Below are 23,383 nucleotides of genomic sequence, written 5' to 3'. Positions count from 1 at the left end.
AACATGGAAACAACTTTTATAGGTTCTTAACCCATACAATGACCAAAACTGTCTAGAATCACAGTGGCAGCTCAAGATATAACAGCCACAAGCAATTCCATAGGAAAATCACTTTATTAACAATAAAGAAATAATAAATCACACTATTCTAAGGCAACAGACAACAAATTCTGAAACATTAATGAGTTGCTGTACCAAATGACATGTCCATATTTCTTAAAGTGTAGTCTACTGATAAAACTGTTTCTTTCCTTTAATACATTTCGTATGAGTCTCTGTGGTTGAACAAAACCAACACTAACTGTTGCTATGGTATGTATTCGGTACACATTTCCTACAGAAGAGTTTGTGAAGCTAAATTTACGTGAAGACATTTTTGTTTACGTGTTTGGCAATACACACAAGGGATAAAACTATGATTACAGGGCACAGATGAAATGCTATTTGACTCCAGGTCCTCGTAACCTGTGTTAAATAATCACTATTGCCGTCCACACATCCCTCCTCTTATATTTAGTGGAAAGAAAATTGCAGGGCTATTTTGTGCCACCAACATAGCCCTTCCTAGATGAGAGGATTACTATAACATCTTGCTTTATCTCTGGATTTCTCTAGCCTATTTTCCCTTTCTATATGAGAAAGAAAAGACATACTTAAAGGTGGCTTATTTGAATTGACACACCGCAGGTCTCTTTACTCCCAAACTTGCCGCTAATATTTTTGTTTAGTCACCGAGTAGCATCCGACTCTTTTGCAAACCCATGGACCATAGCCTGACAGCCTCCTCTGTCAATGGAATTCTCCAGGCAAGAATACTGGAGTGGATTGCCATCTCCTTCTCCACTGTCTCTAATGCCCCTGAATAAATTGAGAACTAAAATGCTGTTTTATTTCCTTGTAGGAGTCTCGGTTTTACTATTATGAGTAGGTAGAACTTGATGGTTTATTTCATGTTTCTTGCACAAACGTCAGAGGACTAGAATTATGAAAAAGCTTACATTTTCCCCTCCAGCATTCTATAGTGCTAAATATAATCAGGATTGTCTATGTCTCTATCTTTATTAATTAGAAAAGTAGTGTGTTAGGGAAATTAAAATGGAAAATGTCTTCTTGTTCAGGCCTCAGAAGCAGAACAGGCCTGTGACCTGCTTCTGATCTGCCTGGATTCCATGCCTGCCTCCAAGCACAGCAAGTCAGGCAGCACTTGAGATAAGGAAAGGAATGAGTCTTGGAATCTTGAGTCCCTGAGGGCCTGGCTAACCACGTCTCCCAGTGGATCTAAGACGTCTTATGACTCATTAGGTGAAACAAACTGCATTTTAAAAATAGAACAGAGCTGTATTTTCAGAGGAACAAACTGATGATGATATCAATTCATGGTCTGTGGTTATAAAAAGGAGCCCCCAAAACTGCAATTTGGACTCTCACCCATGTGGTGGATGCGCTGCCCAGGACTCTTACCCAACTGGGACTCCAGATTGCTGTTAATGAGGGACTTCCCAGTGCTGTTCAAAACTGGATATAGGTCACTGGCCCAGTTTGGTGATGTATATGCTGTTACTTCTCTTTATTATTTGTATTTCTATTCTTTTAATGACTGTATATTGAAATTAAGTCAAATAATCTTCTATTAAATATTGAAATTGTTTGCAAGTAACGAGTGGTTTCTATTGTTAGCAAATCCTTGGAACCTAAAACAAAAGTAAAACTTTGGACAAAATATATTAATTTTAATTCTATTAATTATTACTTTCTACATATCAAATGTTGGATTTTTTAACATAAAAACTGATCAATCATATAAAACATCTTTAATGGAGTTGTTGAATGCAGGCACATTCTTTTAATCAGTTTTGGCAATTTTCTTCATCCAAAAGATAATTATTGGGTTGAATTTTTTCTCAGAGACTGTTGCACTATCTGTTGATTTCAATGACAAAGAAATTTAGGGGCAGCAAAAAAAACAGTAGGGCTGCATTTTAAGAATAAGAATAAAAAGAGAATTAAAAATCATAACCAAATGGGAAAAAAAAAACTCATGAAAGGGAGAGGATGAAAAACAAAACCATAGAAGATGAAAAGAAAGGTCCTGATTGTGAGATACAGAGGTGAAAATTTTAAGACTGATACAGGAAATATTTAAATTTAGACATTATATTAATATTTAATAACTGCATGCATGTTACTTTTTAACACATCTTTTAAGACTTCTCAGGTATAAACGCATTTAATTCTCACAGCCCACACTGACTAACAGACGTCCACACTGTAAGGTCCACCATCACAATCAAATGATATGGCTGTCTCCCAAACTGGCCATTCTCTTCTGCCTTCCCTCTGCTCAAGTAAACACTGATCTGCTTTATGTTACTATAGATTAGCACAGACTACTATGAATTATTATGTTACTGTGAACATAGCTACATTCATACATAAAGGGAGTCACAAAGTATGTGGCCCTTTTCTGTCTGGCTCCTTTCCCTCAACAGAGTTATTAATATTTTGAAATCACACATTTTGATACATGTATAAATTCAGTTCAGTTCAGTTCATTTCAGTCACTCAGTCGTGTCCGACTCTTTGAGACCCCATGGACTGTAGCACGCCAGGCCTCCCTGTCCATCACCAACTCCCAAAGTTTACTCAAACTCATATCCATTGAGTTGGTGATGCCATCCAGCCATCTCACCCTCTGTCGTCCCCTTCTCCTCCCACCTTCAATCTTTCCCAGCACCAGGGTCTTTTCAAATGAGTCAGTTCTTCGCATAAGGTGACCAAAGGATTGGAGTTTCAGCTTCAGCATCTGTCCTTCCAATGAATATTCAGTACTGATTTCCTCTAGGATGGACTGGTTGGATCTCCCTGCAGTCCAAGGGACATGTATAATTAGATATCAGTTTTTCTTGCTTAGTCGGTTCTAAGACATGGTGTACCACTACCAGTTTATCCATTCATATGCACACTGATTGTTCCGGCTCCAGGTTATTACAAATCAAGCTTCCATGAATATTTATGGACAAGTTTTTGAGTAATTTTCTGAATAAATGACTAGGAGCAAAACGGCTGGATCGTGTGATTGATAGCCGTATGCTTATTAAAGATATTGCCAAATTGTTTTCTAAAGTGGTTGTATCACTTTACATTTCTGCCACCAGTTTATTGGGTTCTATTTCTCCACGTCTTTGCTCACATTTGGTATGGTCAGTCTTTTAAGTTTTTGTCCTTTCTACACAGTCTACAGTGACATCCCATTGTGGTTTTAATTTTTATTTGCCTAATAATAAATGTATTTTCACCTGGAAAATCCGACAGACAGAGAAGCCTGATGGGCTACAGTCCATGGGGTTGCAAAAGAGACACAACTTAGTGACTAAACAACAACAACAATAATCAATGAGTTAATTATTATTAACAATAATAATTATTGTATGTTTGCTTATTGAAAGTCACTCAGTCCGTTCCAACTCTTTGTGACTCCATGGACTGTATAGTCCAGGACTGAATTCTCCAAGCCAGAATACTGGAGTGGGTAGGGGGAATCTTCCCAACCCAGGGATTGAACCCAGGTCTCCCACATTGAGGGCAGAGTCTTTACCAGCTGAGCCACCAGGGAAGCCCAAGAATACTAGAGTGGGTAACCTATTCTTTCTCCAGCTGATCTTTCTGACCCAGGAATCGAACTGGGGTCTCCTGCATTGCAGGTGGATTCTTTATCATCTGAGCTACCAGGAAATTTTGTTTGCTTATTTGCTATTTGTAAATCCTCTATTGTTAAGTGACTCTTGAGATCTTTTGTCTATTTTTATGGGTTGGTTCTTTTTTATACTTACTGAGTTTTGAGAGATTTTTACATATTGTGTGTACAAGTCCTTGAATTTTCTCTTGATAGATGGCTTATTTTTTCATTCTTTTGAGTGTCTTTTGAAGAGGAGTGTTTTTATTTTAATGTTGAAAGACCAATTTGTCAGTTTACTCTTTTGCGGATTATGCTTTTGGTAGTGCATTGAAGATATTTTTGCTTAATACAAAGTCACAAAGATTTTACCCAATGTTTACATTTAGAATTATCACCATTTTATGTTTGATATTTATATATATAATCCATTTTAAACTAATTTTTATAGTATGATTAAAGGATTTTGCTTTTTGTTTTTGTATGTAAATACTCAACTGTTCCAGAATCAGTTGTTGAAAAGACTATCCTTTTTACATGGAATTTCTTTTACCTTTGTAAAAAAAATCCAGTGTCCCTAAATATGTGAGTCTATGTCTGGACCTTTGCTCTTTTAATTGATCTATTTGTCTATCTCAATGGCAATGCCACATTACTTGATTGTTGTGATTTTATTAAAGGTCTTGAAATCAGTTAGGGTTAGTCCTGTAAATTTGTTCTTTTTAAAAATTGGTTTTTTGATAGTTTTGGTATTCTAAAGCCTTGGTATTTCTTTATGAATTTTAGAATCAGCTTGCCAGTATTTACAAATCACTTGCTGAGGTTTGACTGGGACGTATTTTATAACTGAGAATATGAGTGATCTTGGTAAATATTCCACGTGCAGTTGAAAAAAGGCATATCATTCTGTTGTTGGGTAGAGTGTCTTATATTAAGGTTTTCATCAATCTTAGAAGCGTTTTGGCCATTATTTCTTCAGATGATTTTCCTGACCCTATACCTCTCTCCATCAGGAACTTGAACACATGAGACTGCTTGAAGTTTTCCTACAGCCTACTGATGCTTTTCATTTTTTTCTCTCTGCTTTTTATTTTGTATAGTTCCTGCTACCATAACTTTAAACTCACTGATTTTCTTTTCTTCTGTGATGTCTAATCTGTTTGTTAATTCCATCCAGTGTATTTTATATCATACTTTGAAGGTTTAGCCTCTAAAATTCTGAATTTTTCTATTTCTACTGAACACATTAAACATATGGAAAACAGTTATAACTATTTCAGGGTCCATTTTTGCTAATTATAACATCTGTGGCAGTTCTGAGTTGCTTTGGCTTTTCTGATTATTTTCTTCACTATGAATAATGTTTTCCAACTTCTTTGCATGCCTGGTAAGCTTCAATTCAATAACAAGCATGGTATAACACATATACTCTACTATGTATAAAAATAGATAAACAACAAGGACCTGCTGTAAAGCACAGGGAACTATACTCAGTATTTTGTAATAACCTATAAGGGAAAATAATATGAAAATATATATATATTAATTAAACACTGTACTATATACATGAAACTAACACAACATTGCAAACCAACTACACTTCAATAAAAAATTGATCTTAAAAAAATAAGAGAAACAAAAAATAAGAGAATAATAAGTGGTGAATTTTGCTTTTTTGGAGGGTTTTATTTTAGTATGCAATTAAGTACTTGGAAATAATTAAAGCTTTTTGATCTTGCCTTTCTGGTTTTTTAGGCAGAGCTGCTCAGTCTAAGACTAATAATTTCCTGCTCCTCGGGCAAGACCTACCTTGAATTATGAGTTTTTCCAGTCTGGCTACTGGAAACGGGCGCTATTCCCAGGCTGTGCGAGTGCCAGTCACTGTTCCCGCTAGCAGTTTTGGTTGGTTGTTTCCTCAGGCTTGGACAGTTCTTTCTTCCTCTGCACTGACCAGTGCTCTGATGAAACCTCCAAGGAAGATCTAGTCTTTAGATCTCCAGGGAGCAAACTCTCTACAGCTCTCTTGTTTTGGGGTGGGGGTGAGGGGCTTCTCTGATGGCTCAGTGGTAAAGAATCCACCTGCAATACAGGAGACATGAGTTTGATCCCCAGGTCGGGAAGATGTCATGGAAGAGGAAAGAGCAACCCACTCCAGTATTCTTGGCTGGAGAATCCCATGGACAGAGGAGCTTGGTGGGCAACACTCCATAGATTTGTAAAGAATCAGACACCACTGAGCAACTGAACAATGTGTCTCCAAGGGCTCTGTCCTGGGAACTACAGCCTCCTTTGTCTCCCCAGATGGAGACTCAGGTCCAACTCTTACAGGGGTCTCCTGGGCTGCACATAAGTTCCCTTCCTCCCCATGCAGCAACCTGGGGCAGTAATGAAGGGAAATGAATGACAGGACTCACTTTCTTTGTTTCTTTTGGGGATCATTAGGCTTTGAGTCTGATAGCCAGTATCTTGAAAACTCTCTTTACATGCTGTCTGGATTTTTAGTTTTGGTTTTGTGTTTTTATCAAGCAGGAGGCTGTTTTCAGTCTCTGATACTATATCTCATGCAAAAGAGGAAATTATCGCTCACCTTTAAAAAAAAGAATACTAAAGGAACTAAGGAAAAAGTATGAGATAGTTAAAGAGAAAGCAGGAAAGGCTGAAACTGTCCTCTTCCTAACTTTTAATAATGTTCAGTAACTGATAGATTTCTGTTGCTGCTGCCAGAAATTATCATAAACAACACAATTTTATTATGTATATTTCTGTAGATCCAAATTCTGACACAGATCTCAGCAATCTAAAATCAATTTCATTCTGGAAGCTTTATGAGAGAATCCATTTCCTTGCCTTTTCCAGCTGCTAAAGACCACCCACACTCTTCAGCTCATCACTTCTTGCTCCATCTTCCAAGACAGCAAATTTGCACCTCTCTGACAGTTATTCTGGAGTTCTAGCTGCATCTGACCACAACAGGGAGAGATTCTCTGCCCTTCAGGACCCCTGTAGTTATACGAGGCCACCTAGATAATCCAGCATACTCTCAACAACCTCAAGATCCTTAACATAATCACCTCTGCCCTTTCTGTTGATCGATGTTGGCTGCAGGCATTGCAGTTTTTGATGCATCTCATCAATTTGCTGAGCATACTTCTCAGATGTAATGGTTTCACCAGGATTCAGAAAGCTGTAGTGGATCAGACCAGCAGCAGACCACCAAACAGTGGCCATGACTTTTTTGGTACAAGTTTGGCTTTGGGAAGTGCTTTGGAGCTTCTTCTCAGTCCAGCCACTGAGCTGGTCATTGACAGTTATATAAAACCCACTTTTCATTGCAGATCACAATCTGATCGAGAAATGGTTCATTGTTGTTGCATAGAATAATGATTTTTTTATTTGTAGTCAGCTCATGAGGCTCCCATTTATAGAGCATTGTCATCTTTCCAATTTGCTTCAAATGCCCAGCAACTGTAGGATGGTCAATGTTGAGTTCTTCGGCAACTTCTTATATAGTTGTAAGAGGATCAGCTTCAGCGATTGCTCTCATTTGGTCCTTGTCAACTTCTGATGGCCTGCTACTCTGCTCTTCATCTTCAAGTCTCTTGTCTCCTTTGCAAAACTTCTTGAACCACCCCTGCCCTGTACGTTCATTAGCAGTTTCTGGGCCAAATGCATTGTTGATATTGCAAATTGTCTCCTCTGCTTTATGACCCATTTTGAACTTGAATAAGAAAATTGCTCAAATTTGTTTTTGGTCTAACAACATTTCTGTAGTCTAAAATAAATATAAAGTTAGCAATAAGTAATAAATCATTAGCAAAAAAAAACATAAAGCAAGAAAAGTGCACTAATATGATGTATAACATAACCACATTTATACGAGTGTATTCCAATATTAAATGACAAAGCTGAACAATGCAAAACCACAATTACTTTTGCATCAACCCCAATAAAATATTCACATTTAAGGAGTAGGAGATAGATATCTTTAAGAAATCATTATTCTGCCTACCACAACTAAGATTTGGTAACTTAAATTTTACTATTCTATTCGTTTTAAGCAATAAGAATGATATGCACAGAAATATTTTCAAAAACATTCAGTCAAATTCAAAGTTTTAAGAAAAGAAATTCACCTGTTATTCCTTTCTACTCTGTTGATGAAAAAATTAACTGAACAGACTGTTTTTCTGCACAACCCACTGGTAAACTCTCCTTTATTGGCCTATAATACTGGCTCTTTCTCAGTTACCTAGATTAAAATAATGATGTCTCACGTGCAATGAGTTGTATATATACATGTGTATATATATGTATACATATATATATTTCTCTGTATTTTTATATTGTATAATATACGTGTGTGTGGTTTTGGTTATTGTTCAGTGGCTAAGTCATGTCCAGCTCTTTGATCCCATGGACTACAGCGTGCCAGGCTTCCCTGTCCTTCTCGATCTCCCTGAGTTTGCTCAAACTCATGCTCATTGAGTCAGCACCACTATCAACTATCTCATCCTCTGCCACCCTCTTCTCCTTTTGCCTTCAATCTTTCCCAGCATCAAAGTCTTTTCCAGTGAGTTATATATGTGTGTGTATATCTGTGTGTGTGTACATACAAACACACACACACACATATATATATATATTTCAGGGTTGAATCTTGTTTTTTAGCATTCACACCCAAGAGTCTTCTCTAAAATTATTTTTTGTATTCTCTTTGTATTTTTTGTAATATTGTTTTGAAACTAATTTCATCAGTAATATCAATAATGTAGCAATAGCCAATGTTTACTATGCAGTTGCCATAAGCCAAACACTTGATTTAACCTAAATAACTCCTTTGGCATACGTAGTAGTTACCACCATTTGAAGAGATTAGAAATGAAGCAGAGAGAAGATAATTCACATTATGTTTCTGAAATACTTTTCATGGAGGTCAGATCAAAGACAGGACAACCTGACTCCTGAGTCTTCATGTTGATCCCTAATGTCACAGAATTTTAAGTTCCTGGAAGACGGAGATCATGCCTAAATATTGTTTACTCTTTCAGAGAATCTGGTGCAGTGCTCGCTATTGCTTAAGCATACAACACTGCCTGATCAATTAATACTTATTCCTTTTATGTCTTTAACAAGCAATCTTGATAGTTTCGGTATCCCCGTGGAGCTCCCCTGATTTCCACGGGAGGCCGTGAATGAGGAAGAGGTGATGCAGCAGAGTATATAACTACCACTACGTGTTGGGACAACAGACAAACAGTGTTACGTGGTTGTTAATGAGAGCGAGTCAACCACACGAGGAGCCTCATGATGGTGCGTTGAGATCTGTCATTCTTTGTCTTCACAATCACACATTTGTACACCTGAATCTGGACTTCTAGGCGTGATTACTGAGTTTTCATGTTAAAATAGTTAAACTTTGACATTGTTTTCACTAGAATGGCAGCAAGCAGAAAGTCACAAAGTTCACAAACTTTTGAACCTGAGGGCAGTTGTGAAGAGCTTCTAAACATAGAAGGGAAACAACACTCCCTTTCTGGTGATCAGTGAGAACATTGAGCTCAAGGCCAGAATTCTCAGGTTTCTCAAAACTTGGTTTCCCTCAGTGAGGAAGAAAGTATCGAACTGGCCAAAATGTTCATTCGGGTTGCTCCATAAGCTGTTATGAGAATATCCCAAATGAAGCTTGAAAACCCAAGCAAACTTTTTGGCCAACCCAATAGTTAGCTGACTTCTGAGTTTGTGGGGTGTTTTTTTTTTTTTTTTTTTTTTCATTACTTGGCTTTATTTTAGGCCCATCAGCCAGGAAAGATGGCTTGGAAGAAGTTTCCTATCTATACTGGTTTCCTGGGTGGCCATAACAGATGATCACAAACTGAGTAAATTAATGCAACAGAAACATTGTCTCATGGTTCTGGAGGCCCTTAGTCTCCCACCAAGGTGTTAGCAGGGTTGGCTCCTCCTGAGAGCTCTGACAGGGAAGCTCCTTCATGCCTCTCTGCCAGCCTCTGGTCCTAGCCACGCATCCTTTGTTCCTTGGCTTGTGGATGCTTCCTGCGAGTCTCTGCTTCCATCCTAATAGTGTTCTCCTGTGTGTCTGCATCTGTGTCCAAGAGCCTGTCTTCATATAAGAACACCAGTCACATTGGATTATGATCCACCATCATGACCTTATCTTAATTAAATCTACAAAGACTCATTTTCCAAGAAGGATCAAATTCACAGGTGCTAGAGATTAGGATTTCAACAAGTCTTTTGGAGAGGACACAATTTAACCCATAACACTGCCCTACCTGTTGAAGAATTTACATGTCAAGAATCACTTAAGCCAAGATCCCATTTAGGTCTGATTGTTTAGAAACTTTATGGAATTCATTGATTTGATCATATATCACTTATATGTACAATCCAAAAGAAAGATACAAATGAACTTATTTACAAAAAATATGTAGACTCACAGATGTATAAAAATTTATGGTTACCAAAGGGGAAAGAGGAAAGGAATAAATTAGGAATTTGGGGTTAACAGATACACACTATTATATATAATATAGACATAACCAATAAGAACCTACTTACTGTGTAGCACAGGGAACTATACTCAATATTTTATAATAACCTATAAGGGAAAAGGATCTGCAAAAGAATACACACACACATATTAATATATGTTGTTGATAGTCACTAAGTGGTCTCTGACTCTTTTGCAACCCCATGGACTCAAGGGATCTTCCCCACCCAAGGATCGAACCCACGTCTCCCGCATTACAGGCAGATTCTTTACCAATGAGCCACCGGGGAAGCCCATATATGTATTTATGTATAACTGAATCACTCTGATGTACACTTGAATTTAACAACATTGTAAATCAATAGGTATTGATTTCAATAAACACTGAATGTCAATAAATACTGAATTCAATAAAAATTAAGTTAAATTAAAAATTATTATAGAATAAAAGAATTCAGTGTTTGGTTTCACTCTGAAGATCATCGCCTCAAGTGTCAAAGCCTTCATAGAAATCAAAGAAAATTCAAACACTGGCCATTGAAATATAAAATGTATAATCATCCATTCCATACATCATACCATTATGTGTGGTAATAATACATAGTGCTACTTATGTATCATTTGTCAATCATGTAAAGCTTGTATTCCTTTTTCTCTTGTCTTATGTGGATAGGTTCACGTACATCGGATTCAACAGCTATTTAATCAGATGCTATTTAATGATTATTTAATACTGTTTAAAGCAAAGTGATACGTACATACACACACACACACATATGAATATATTCTCATTTTACATTCTCTTCTGTGCTGAGCTGAGTCAATCAGTAATGTCCGACTCTTTGAGACACCATGGACTGTAGCCCACCAAGCTCCTCTGTCCATGGGGATTCTTCAGGCAAGAATACTGGAATGGGTTGCTTTGCCCTTCTCCAGGGGATCTTCCCAAACCAGGGATCGAACCCAGGTCTTCCACATTGCAGGTAGAGTCTTTACCAGCTGAGATATCTGGGAAGCCCACATTTTCTTCTATTTACAAGATTTACAGTCTAGTTCCCTGTGCCGTACAGTAGGTTCTTGTTATTTATCTGGCATACATATAGTTAAGTGTACCTGTTCATTCCTAATTTACCCCTCCTCCTATCTTTCTCTTTCGGTAGCCGTGAGTTTGTTTTCTGTGTTTGTGAGTCTGTTTGTTTTATAAATAAGTTCATTTGTGTCATAGCTTAGATTCCACATATAAGCTATATCATATGACATTTGTCTTCCTTTGACTTACTTCACTGGGTCTATTCATGTTGCTGCTAGTGGCAATATTTGATTCTTTTCACGCCTGACTAATATTCCATTGTATGACTGTATCTCATCTTCTTTATCATTCAACCATCATTGAACATTTAGGTTATTTCCATGTCTTGGCTATTGGAAAGAGTGCTGGTTTTAATTCAAAACTCACAAAAATACTTTTACCATAGTATCATTCCAGCTTTTCTCTCCTTTGCTCTTCATCCCTGATTACAAACAGTGTGAAGGAGAGAGTTCCCAATTTTGTCTCCAGGAGAGGAATTCTCCCTTCTGTCTTCCATTCTGAGGACTTAAGTGTACATTATAACATGTCAATATGGCGAACATTTGCTGTTGTCACTCTTTATCTAATAAAAAAGCTTGTAGAAAAAAACAAAACCTCACTCAGGTTCTGTGTAGCTGCTTAAACTGTCTTAAAGTTAGCTTCCCCCTGAAACTGGGCAATAAAAATTCAGATTGATTTTTGGTAAGTTATGACTTCCTCCCTTCAATTCACTAATCCTTTCTCCAATTTTCATTTTCTATACAATCTGAAACTTCAGGCACTATTGTGGCTTTACAGCAGAAATAAATTTTAAAAGGAAGTATGATTAAATTTGCCTCAATTCCTTTTTTAAAACCAAAGAGGAAATATGAATTTCAAAGTGTGCAAGTGTTTTTGCAGCACCAAACATATTCCCTAATTAAGTTAGGCAACCACAGTAAAAAAAAATAATAATAAGGAAGGGTTAAGAACCTACATGGAAGGAGGGAAAATTCAGACAAAATTAAAGGTAAAGCCACTCAGTTACTTAGTTACTAAGCCAAATATCCCTTAAAGATATTGCTAACCACAATTTTGATCAGAAGAATTAGGCCAATAAATTTAAACAATATAATCAATCTACAAAATTAACTTGGAGCCCATAACTTGTATCTTTAATGGAGAAATATGTTAAAGTTTTTTGTTTTGTTTTTTGGCAAGAACCAGATAATTTTATTTTCAAGCTATATAAATTCCACCAAAAGTAGCTTTACAGAGGCACATTATAGCATAACATTTAAATCAAGAACTCTGAAGTTAAGCTTCCTGGATTTAAGGCCAGACATTGCAATTTACTGGCCATATGAATATGACCTTGGACAAATTAATTAACCTTTATAGCCTTCCTCAATTCTTTTTGTCTGTGAAACAGAGGTAATAAATGGTCCCTGCCTCACAGGAATGTTGTACAGATGTAATGGAATAATGTATGTAAAGTACTTGCAGTCAGGGTTCCATAGATAATTCACTATTATCTGCCTGAAAAAGCATGTCGAATAAGGCATTTGGAGCTCAAAATATGGAAAATGAAAAATAATGGACAAGATGCAACAAGAGGTTACCAGTGGTTAATATCAGAGTAGTGAAGCTATGACTGATTATTTTTTCTTTTTCCACTTTCCCCAAACTTTAAATGTAATTACATTATATTTAAAACAGAATACAATTTTATAAATTTCATTAGAGCAAACACATTGCAATGGAAAACTTTAAGTTATCCCTAACATTTTTTTTTTATGGAAACTTTCAGTCTCTAGAAACCAGAATTCTTCCTACCCCCAATTCCACCAATATACACACTTCTCACCACGAGATGAGGCTTTACCAAAACCTACACCCCACAGAGCTAGTGCAGAGTCCTCATAGCACAGCATTGATTCAGTCAACCCTTTGCAGTTAAGAGTCATGTTTTAAATATCTATAAAATTAGAAACTAATGTTCGGCAGAACTCAAAAAAATAGAGCTGATTCATTTGTATATGTACTGATGCAATCATATCAAAATTCTGGATTTGCATTAGACATTTCCTTGCAATATATTGTCCAAGTGTGATTTTACTAAAATTGATTGAATTGACCACTATTGATTGACTATCACATTAAAGAACTGGGAAAAATAAATAAGTTGGGGGATGTCTTTTTTAATTAATTTATTTATTTTTGGCTGTGCTGAGTTTTCATGGCTGTGCTTGGGATTTCTCTAGTTGCCGCAAGCAGGGCGTACTCTCTTGTTGAGGGGAGCACTGGCTCTGTGGCGCTCAGGCTTCAGTAGTCGCAACAAGCATACTCATTAGTTGTGGTTCTTGGGCTCTGGTGGCTTGTGCTTCAGTGGCGCAGGGGCTTTGTTGCCCGGGGGTATGTGAGATCCTCCCATACCAGGAATTGAATCTGAGTCTCCTGCATTGGCAAATGGATTCTCAGCCACTGACTGTCAAGGAAGTTCTGGGGGATGGCTTTTTCAACATCAAGATTATTCATTTAGGTTCAATAATTTGAAGTCTAACTATAGAATGCATGGTTCTAGGTGGAAAGAAAGAAGAAAAACCTGCTTGTTTATTTTTTAACGATAAGAAATTCTGAAATAATTTATGGCAGCTTATATAAATAAATATAATAAATAAGATTAATACAACAACTATGTCCACATAAGGGACTTCCTTAGAAAGCCAACTTATAACTTACAATTGACAGTGTTAATCATTCAGTCATGTCCGACTCTTTGCAACCCTTTGGAATGTAACCTGCCAGGCTCCTCCGTCCATGGGATCATCTAGGCAAGAATACTGGAGTGGGTTGCCAATTCCTTCTCCAGAGGATCTTCCTGACCCAGGGATCGAACTCAGATCTGACTTACAATTAGTGGACTTATAAATAGTTTGTTTTAAAAGTACATAAAAGCCATACATCAATATCCTCTTAAAGTGAGTTGATTTATTATCCTATATGAGTTTTGAAACAATATTTTGTTTAAAAGGGGGAAAAGTTATACCAAAAAATGGCCAAGAGATTTTTTATAAAATTTCCTAAAAGTTTTTCCTAAAGTCAGGAATAAGACAAGGGTGCCCACTCTCACCACTACTATTCAACATAGTTCTGGAAGTTTTGGCCACAGCAATCAGAGCAGAAAAAGACATAAAAGGAATCCAAATTGGAAAAGAAGATGTAAAACTTTCACTGTTCGCTGATGACATGATCCTCTACACAGAAATCCCTAAAGACTCTACCAGAAAATTACTAGAGCTAATCAATGAATATAGTAAAGTTGCAGGATATAAAATCAACACACAGAAATCCCTTGCATTCCTATACACCACCCTTATGGCAGAAAGTGAAGAGGAACTCAAAAGCCTCTTGATGAAAGTGAAAGAGGAGAGTGAAAAGGTTGGCTTGAAGCTCAACATTCAGAAAACAAAGATCATGGCATCTGGTCCCATCACATCATGGGAAATAGATGGAAAAACAGTGGAAACAGTGTCAGACTTTATTTTTTTGGGCTCCAAAATCACTGCAGATGCTGATTGCAGCCATGAAATTAAAAGACGCTTGCTCCTTGGAAGGAAAGTTATGACCAACCTTGATAGTATATTAAAAAGCAGAGACATTACTTTGCCAACCAAGGTCCGTCTAGTCAAGGCAATGGTTTTTCCCGTGGTCATGTATGGATGTGAGAGTTGGACTGTGAAGAAAGCTGATCGCCGAAGAATCGATGCTTTTGAACTGTGGTGTTGGAGAAGACTCTTGAGAGTCCCTTATACTGCAAGGAGATCCAACCAGTCCATTCTAAAGGAGATCAATCCTGGGTGTTCATTGGAAGGACTGATGCTAAAGCTGAAACTGCAATACTTTGGCCACCTCATGCGACGAGTTGACTCACTGGAAAAGACTCTGATACTGGGAAGGATTGGGGGTGGGAGGAGACGGGGACGACGGAGAATGAGATGGCTGGATGGCATCACCGACTCTGTGAACATGAGTTTGAGTGTACTCCGGGAGTTGGTGATGGACAGGGAGGCCTGGTGTGCTGTGATTCATGGGGTCGCGGAGAGTCGGACACGACTGAGCGACTGAACTGAACTGAACTGAACTGAATGATGAGAAAATAGAAAGAGAAATTAAGGAAACTACTCCATTCACTGTTGCAACAAAAAGAATTAAATACTTAGGAATATATCTACCTAAAGAAACATAACACTTGTACATAGAAAACTATAAAACACTGGTGAAAGTAAGAGGACACTAATAGATGGAGAAATATACCACGTTTGTGGATTGGAAGAATAAATATTGTGAAAATGAGTATACTACCTAAAGTAATTTATACATTCAATGCAATCCCTATCAAGCTACCAAAGATATTTTTCACAGAGCTAGAACAAATAATCTCACAATTTGTATGGAAATACAAAAAAACCTCGAATAGCCAAAGCAATCTTGAGGAAGAAGAATGGAACTGGGGGAATCAACCTGCCAGACTTCAGGCTCTACTACAAAGCCACAGTCATCAAGACAGTATGGTACTGGCATAAAGACAGAAATATAGATCAATAACAAAATAGAAAGCCCAGAGATAAATCCACGCACCTACGGACACCTTATCTTTGGCAAAGGAGGCAAGAATATAAAATGGAGAAAAGACAGTCTCTTTAACAAGTGGTGCTGGGAAAACTGGTCAGCCACTTGTAAAAGAATGAAACTAGAATACTTAATAACACCATACACAAAAATAAACTCAAAATGGATTAAAGATCTAAATGTAAGACCAGAAACTATAAAACTCCTAGAGGAGAACATAGGCAAAACACTCTCTGACATAAATCACAGCAGGATCCTCCAAGACCCACCTCCCAGAATATTGGAAATAAAAGCAAAAATAAACAAATGGGACCTAATTAAAATCAAAAGCTTCTGCACAGCAAAGGAAACTATAAGCAAGGTGAAAAGACAGCCTTCAGAATGGGAGAAAATAATAACAAATGAAACAACTGACAAAGAATTAATCTCCAAAATATACAAGCAGCTCCTGCAGCTCAATTCCAGAAAAATAAGTGACCCAATCAAAAAATGGGCCAAAGAACTAAACAGACATTTCTCCAAAGAACACATAAAGATGGCTAACAAACACATGAAAAAATGCTCAACATCCCTCATAATCATAGAAATGCAAATCAAAACCACAATGAGGTACCATTTCACACCAGTCAGAATGGCTGCTATCCAAAAGTCTACATGCAATAAATGCTGCGGAGGGTGTGGAGAAAAGGGAACCCTGTTACACTGTTGGTGGGAATGCAAACTAGTACAGCCACTATGGAGAACAGTGTGGAGATTCCTCAAAAAACTGGAAATAGAACTGCCATATGATCCAGCAATCGCACTCCTGGGCATACACACCGAGGAAACCAGAATTGAAAGAGACACATGTACTCCAATGTTCATTGCAGCACTGTTTATAATAGCCAGGACATGGAAGCAACCTAGATGTCCATCTGCAGATGTCCATCTGCAGATAAGAAAGCTTTGGTACATATACACAATGGAGTATTACTCAGCCATTAAAAAGAATACATTTGAGTCAGTTCTAATGAGGTGGATGAAATTGGAGCCTATTGCTGAAGCTGAAACTCCAATACTTTGGCCACCTCATGCGACGAGTTGACTCACTGGAAAAGAGTCTGATGCTAGGAGGAATTGGGGGTGGGAGGAGACAGGGATGACAGAGAATGAGATGGCTGGATGGCATCACCGACTCGATGGACATGAGTTTGAGTGAGCTCCGGGAGTTGGTGATGGACAGGGAGGACTGATGTGCTGTGATTCATGGGGTTGCAAAGAGTCGGACACGACTGAGCGACTGAAATGAACTGAACTGAACTGAACTGAACTGATACAGAGTGAAGTAAGCCAGAAAGAAAAACACCAATACAGTGTACTAACGCATATATATGGAATTTAGAAAGATGGTAACCTTAACCCTGTATACGAGACAGCAAAAGAGACACAGGTGTATAGAACAGTCTTTGGGACTCTGTGGGAGAGGGTGAGGGTGGGATGATTTGGGAGAATGGCACTGAAGTATGTATATTATCGGATGTGAAACGAATCACCAGTCCAGGTTCGAAGCAAGATACAGGATGCTCAGGGTTGGTACAATGGGATGACCCAGAGGGAGGATATGGGGAGGAGGGAGGTGGGGGGAGGGGTTCAAGAAGGGGAACACATGTACACCTGGGGAAGATTCATGTCAATGTATGGCAAAACCAACCAATATAATATTGTAAAGTAATTAGCCTCCAATAAAAAAATAAAAATAATTTTAAAATGAAAAAAAAAGTAATTACAGATTTTTCTAATAAATGGTAGTCTTGGTGATAAAAAAAATAAAATTTCCTAAAAGTTTTAAAAGATTTTATGACTGATAAGAATTTAGCCACGACTGGTGAAATGTAATCTGGATTTATATTTCCTTTTTCTTCCTGGTAGCATTCTAAGAAAGTAGCATATTTGTTCCCTTGGAATTTAAAATTGTAAAATATCATTTGCATAAGCTTCTCTGGAGATGGGTGAACAGAGAAGACACTGAGGAGGTCAGCAAGCAGTGTGTCCCCCGGCAAGTTCTCTAGACATGAAACAAGGTAAAAATAAACATCCACAATGTCATGAATTGACAAATAAGTCATAAAACCGAACAACCTGCTGGGACTTTGCCCTAAGCCTCTTCAGTCTTTCAGTCTATGAGAAGAAGGGGTGGCCATAGACACGGTTTGAAAATGTAAGTGGAGTTTTAAGCATTGGCTGCACTTTTTATTTTATGTCTTTTTATTTTCAGCTACAGACAGGGGCCACCTCCTTATGTGTCTTCCTGGAACTTCCAACAGAACCACATGAGCACCAAGTATAAGTAACCCTGAAGGCATGTGTACTTAACAAGTACATTAAAATGAAGTATGAAAAAATAAAGTGCTCTTTACTTCCTGCAGAGATTAATGACAGCAAACTAAATGAAGAAGCATTCTTGAACTATTACTGTTTGGGCTATTATTTTGAAATTATTACAAGATCAAGCACAGATGCCTCTGAGTATGAAGATGAGCCAGAGATTTTATGCCCATCTAAGGAGAAAGCAAGAGAGTTCCAGAAAAACATCTGTTTCTGCTTCATTGACTATGCCAAAGCCTTTGACTGTGTGGACCACAACAAACTGTGGAACACTCTGAAAGAGATGGGAATCCCAGTCCACCACCTGCCTCTTGAGAAACCTATATGGAGGTCAGAAAACAACAGTTACAACTGGACATGGAACAACAGACTGGTTCCAAATAGGAAAAGGAGTAGATCAAGGCTGTATATTGTCACCTTGCTTATTTAACTTCTATGCAGAGTACATCATGAGGAATGCTGGGCTGGAAGAAGCACAAGCTGGAATCAAGATTGCTGGGAGAAATATCAATAACCTCAGATATGCAGATGACACTACCCTTATGGCAGAAAGTGAAGAGGAACTCAAAAGCCTCTTGATGAAAGTGAAAGAGGAGAGTGAAAAGGTTGGCTTGAAGCTCAACATTCAGAAAACGAAGATCATGGCATCTGGTCCCATCACTTCACGGGAAATAGATGGGAAAACACAGGAAACCGTGTCAGACTTTATTTTTCTGGGCTCCAAAATCACTGCAGATGCTGATTGCAGCCAGGAAATTAAAAGACGCTTACTCCTTGGAAGGAAAGTTATGACCAACCTAGATAGCATACTAAAAAGCAGAGACATTACTTTGCCAACAAAGGTCTGTCTAGTCAAGGCTATGGCTTTTCCAGTGGTCATGTATGGATGTGAGAGTTGGACTGTGAAGGAAGCTGATCGCCGAAGAATTGATGCTTTTGAACTGTGGTGCTGGAGAAGACTCTTGAGAGTCCCTTGGACTGCAAGGAGATCCAACCAGTCCATTCTAAAGGAGATCAATCCTGGGTGTTCATTGGAAGGACTGATGCTAAAGTTGAAACTCCAATACTTTGGCCACCTCATGCGAAGAGTTAACTCACTGAAAAAAACTCTGATGCTAGGAAGGATTGGGGGTGGGAGGAGTCGGGGACGACAGAGAATGAGATGGCTGGATGGCATCACCGACTCTATGGACATGAGTTTGAGTGAACTCCGGGAGTTGGTGATGGACAGGGAGGCCTGGCGTGCTGTGATTCATGGGGTCGCAAAGAGTCGGACACGACTGAGCGACTGAACTGAACTGAACTGAAGAAGCAATTGATGGTTTATGAATATTTTTCACTTCCAAATAGAGTGAGCAAGTTTTCCACTATTATTTTGGGGATATTTTCTTTTTTATTAAAGTACAGTTCGTTTATGAAGTTATGTTAGTTTTAGGTGTACAGCAAAGTGATTCAGTTGTGTGAATATATATATATATATATATATAAAGCACATCATATATATATTTACACACATATATGTGTATGTGTTCTTTTTCAGATTCTTTCCTATTATAGTTATTACAAGATACTGAATCTAGTTCCCTGTGCTATACAGCAGGTTCTTCTTGGTTATATCTATTTTATATATAGTAGTAATGTGTATCTGTTAATCCCAAACTCCTAATTTATCCCTCCCCCATCTTTCTTCTACAGTAATCATAAGATTGTTTTCTACATCTACGAGCCTGAGTCTGTTGTCTAAATAAGTTCATTTGCATCCTATTTTAGGTTCCTCATATAAGTGATATCATATGGTGTTTAACTGCAAAATATTCTCATCCCCATGATATCCTTTTTTAAAAATAGGATTTACTTGCAAAATATTGAGAAACCCATTTTCTCTTCTTGGCAAATAACTTTGGCATTAATATCTGAAGAAGCAGATGTGTGTTCAACTGCTATCCAAAAAGAATAAAAGAACACACGAAGAAGGTCAGATGTATCTGAAATCCAAACTCCAATCCAAATCCAGTAAATGGCAGATTAAGAAAGTTATAGAAAATGAGGGATGTAGGAGAAAGGCAGGAACTAATGATTCTGTTCCTGGATTACACTGACCTCAGTGGAGGAGGCAAAGCAGGTTGGCAACATTCATAATGGTTAGTTTTATGACAAGCTCATCACCTGGAACTGTACATTTCCGGCAATCATTCATGCTCACGCTCGATCATGTCCAACTCTTTGCGACCCTTTGGACTGTAGCCCGCCAAGCTGCTCTGTACATGGGATTCTCCAGGCAAGAATACTGGAGTGGGTTCCATTTTCTCCTCCGGGGGATCTTCTGAACCCAGGAATCAAACCAACTGCTTCATAATTAGGGCAAAGTCTAATTCCATCTTCATGAAATGTTGCAGAAACTTTCCCCACTATTTGTTGAGATAATATTTTTTAAAAACATGAGTAAATCCAAACTCCAATCTGCAAAACAGACTATTTACCTTGAGGAAAAATCAACAATAGAAATTCATCAAATATCAAATTGCTGGAATTAAATGAGAGACCTTTGCCGTACAAATATACCCTGAAAGGAACAGTGAAGTGTGTTTCCTCTAGCGGCACACATCAAAGGAAATTCCACAGACATGCTGCTCTTTTACAAGTTTGTTTAGCTATGTCTCTTAAGGACCTGGATTTAGTCAGTGGGTTAATCCTTAGCAAAAGAAAAAAGTGAACAAATGTCAAAGTTATGGAGGATCAAAGTTAAAATCTACCAAGTGATTAATCTGCTCTAATGAAAAATAATTCTAGAGAAGCACTTGGAAATCCAACGTTCTGTTAAAAATCATAAATAAATGCTTCCCGACCAACTGTTGCATGGGATTTAACAGCCATTTCAGCACTTACGGATGATCTGATATTGCTCACATCAACTTGACTATGAATGGACAGTCCAGACCCAGCCTCTTTGGAGATGAGGGAGAGAAGAGTGTACTTGGAGAAAAGTGAACACATGGATTAGCCAGGACAGAAGCACAATTTATATCTCCTGCTAGTAAGTTCTGGAGAAGGCAATGGCAAGTCACTCCAGTACTCTTGCCTGGAAAATCCCATGGATGGAGGAGCCTGGTAGGCTGCAGTCCGTGGGGTCGCTAAGGGTCGGACACCACTGAGCGACTTCACTTTCACTTTTCACTTCCACTTTTCACTTTCACACATTGGAGAAGGAAATGGCAACCTCCTCCAGTGTTCTTGCCTGGAGAATCCCAGGGACAGGGGAGCCTGGTGGGCTTCCATCTATGGGGTCACACAGAGTCGGATACGACTGAAGTGACTTTGCAGCAGCAGCTAGTAAGTTCAGCAAATATCCTGACCCAGATTTCAGAGTTCCGGGAGGTGCCATTACCATTGATCCCCCAGAAAAGGAGAAGTTCAGGGAGATGATCTTGTTCCTTCACATCTGCTGCAAAATGTGGGGGCTGAAACCCTCTGAGCCCAGCAGCTGAGGCCGGAGGGCTATTAATTTTATTCTTCATACCCCTCCTTCACCCCAGACTGAAAGGAAAGCTCATTTTCTCCAGTCTCCATAAACAAGGGTCACTCCTGTTCTCATCTCTCACCTCCTTACTTCACTGACATTTCCTAGCCTCTTGTAACATGGAAAGCAAATCCCATATTCATCAAGTGGACATAGTCTATTCCAAGGATCCATGCCCAGGATTTACTTATTTACCTTTAGTCCTCTCTTCTGTCCGTTTTTTCCAGCCCAGTTATTTTTCAGTTATGTTTTTTGTGGTTTTTGTCCCTCCTACTGCCATTGAGTGATTAGTCAAGTACCAGAGAATATGCAAATGTGAAGTGCAGCAATAAATACATGACAGTGGATTGGTTGAAAGTCATCAGAGGAGACAGAACCAGAAAAGTCAAGGAAGGTATGGCACACAGAACACAAGTCAAAGTGGTGCTTCAGGGATGTTTGATCACCCACAGAATATAGAACCAGAACCCATGATGTAAAACACAATAGTCTAAAACTTACTCTGTAGTTTGGTCTTTATTGTTCTGAGATCCAGTAACCTATCATCGTGTGAGATATTTACAGACACTAGTTTGTGAGCAGAGCACATCCTGGGGCTTTCTATGGGATCTTCTCTAAAATAACTCCACCAACATAAAGGAGCATACTCATTAAAGCCCCAGGAGTTTCTGAGACCAGAAATAAAAAAGAGAATTATGTTTCAAGTTTGACTCTTCCTTTTGCCAAATAAGGATATTCTTTCTTAGAATACACTGAAAGATTGGTATGTTAGGCTCTGAGAGTCATGAAATCTTCAATCCAGTGCCAGTTAGGAAGGTTCATTAAGGAAATTACAATCAGAGTTGCTTCATTTTCATTGTTAAATATAACTTCATAACATTAAAATTCTGTACCGTGATGATAGATAGCATATCCAAAAAGGTATAACTTACCGCATGAATCATTGCATTGACTATGATAGGAGAATAATTCAAGGTACTGTTGACTTTCCTAATGGTTTGGTCATATAATGTGCAAACAAGCTTTTGGAATATTAATTATTCTTCTTCCCTGCCAAGTATAGCTCTTACCCCAAGACTCAGATAGGGAGAAATAGAGGGGGAAAGTCATGGAGTATTAAAAAAAATAATAATAAGAAAATTAGATTTTTCAGGTAATGTAAATTTCAAGATGAATTTATTATCTTAGACCATGTTTGGTATATTGCTGCCATCTCTAATTTCTCTCCACACATTTTTAAAAAATCACTTCAATTGGACTTCCACCCCCAGTACCCCAGAGATGCTTGGTTTGAAGGTCACTAATTAGCAGTCTTGTAGGTCTTCATAGAACCGTTCAACTTCGGCTTCTTCAGCGTTACTGGTTGGGGCATAGGCCTGGATTACTGTAATATTGAATGGTTTGCCTTGGAAACGAACAGAAATCATTCTGTTGTTTTTAAGATTGCATCCAAGTACTGCATTTCGGACTCTTTTGTTGACCATGGTGGCTACTCCATTTCTTCTAAGGGATTCCTGCCCACAGTAGTAGATATAATGGTCATCTGAGTTAAATTCACCCATTCCAGTCCATTTTAATTCACTGATTCCTAGAATCACTCTTGCCATCTCCTGTTTGACCACTTCCAATTTGCCTTGATTC

At 38.2% G+C, this 23,383-nt stretch overlaps 1 long non-coding RNA gene across 1 annotated transcript; it reads left to right on the top strand.

Moving 5' to 3' along the window:
• Positions 1–1,373: 1,373 nt before the first annotated feature.
• Positions 1,374–22,407, top strand: LOC129542758 (uncharacterized). Its single transcript, XR_008683141.2, has 3 exons — positions 1,374–1,542; positions 8,807–8,983; positions 18,116–22,407. It is a non-coding gene; the product is annotated as an uncharacterized LOC129542758 (long non-coding RNA).
• Positions 22,408–23,383: the final 976 nt, after the last annotated feature.

The sequence above is a fragment of the Moschus berezovskii genome, chromosome 19 (assembly GCF_049115385.1).
Source record: "Moschus berezovskii isolate FMDL1 chromosome 19, NW_MosBer_1.0, whole genome shotgun sequence".
Classification (NCBI taxonomy): domain Eukaryota; kingdom Metazoa; phylum Chordata; class Mammalia; order Artiodactyla; family Moschidae; genus Moschus; species Moschus berezovskii.
The sequence above is the reverse complement of the archived record's forward strand: the minus strand, read 5'-3'. Positions and strand labels throughout refer to the sequence as shown.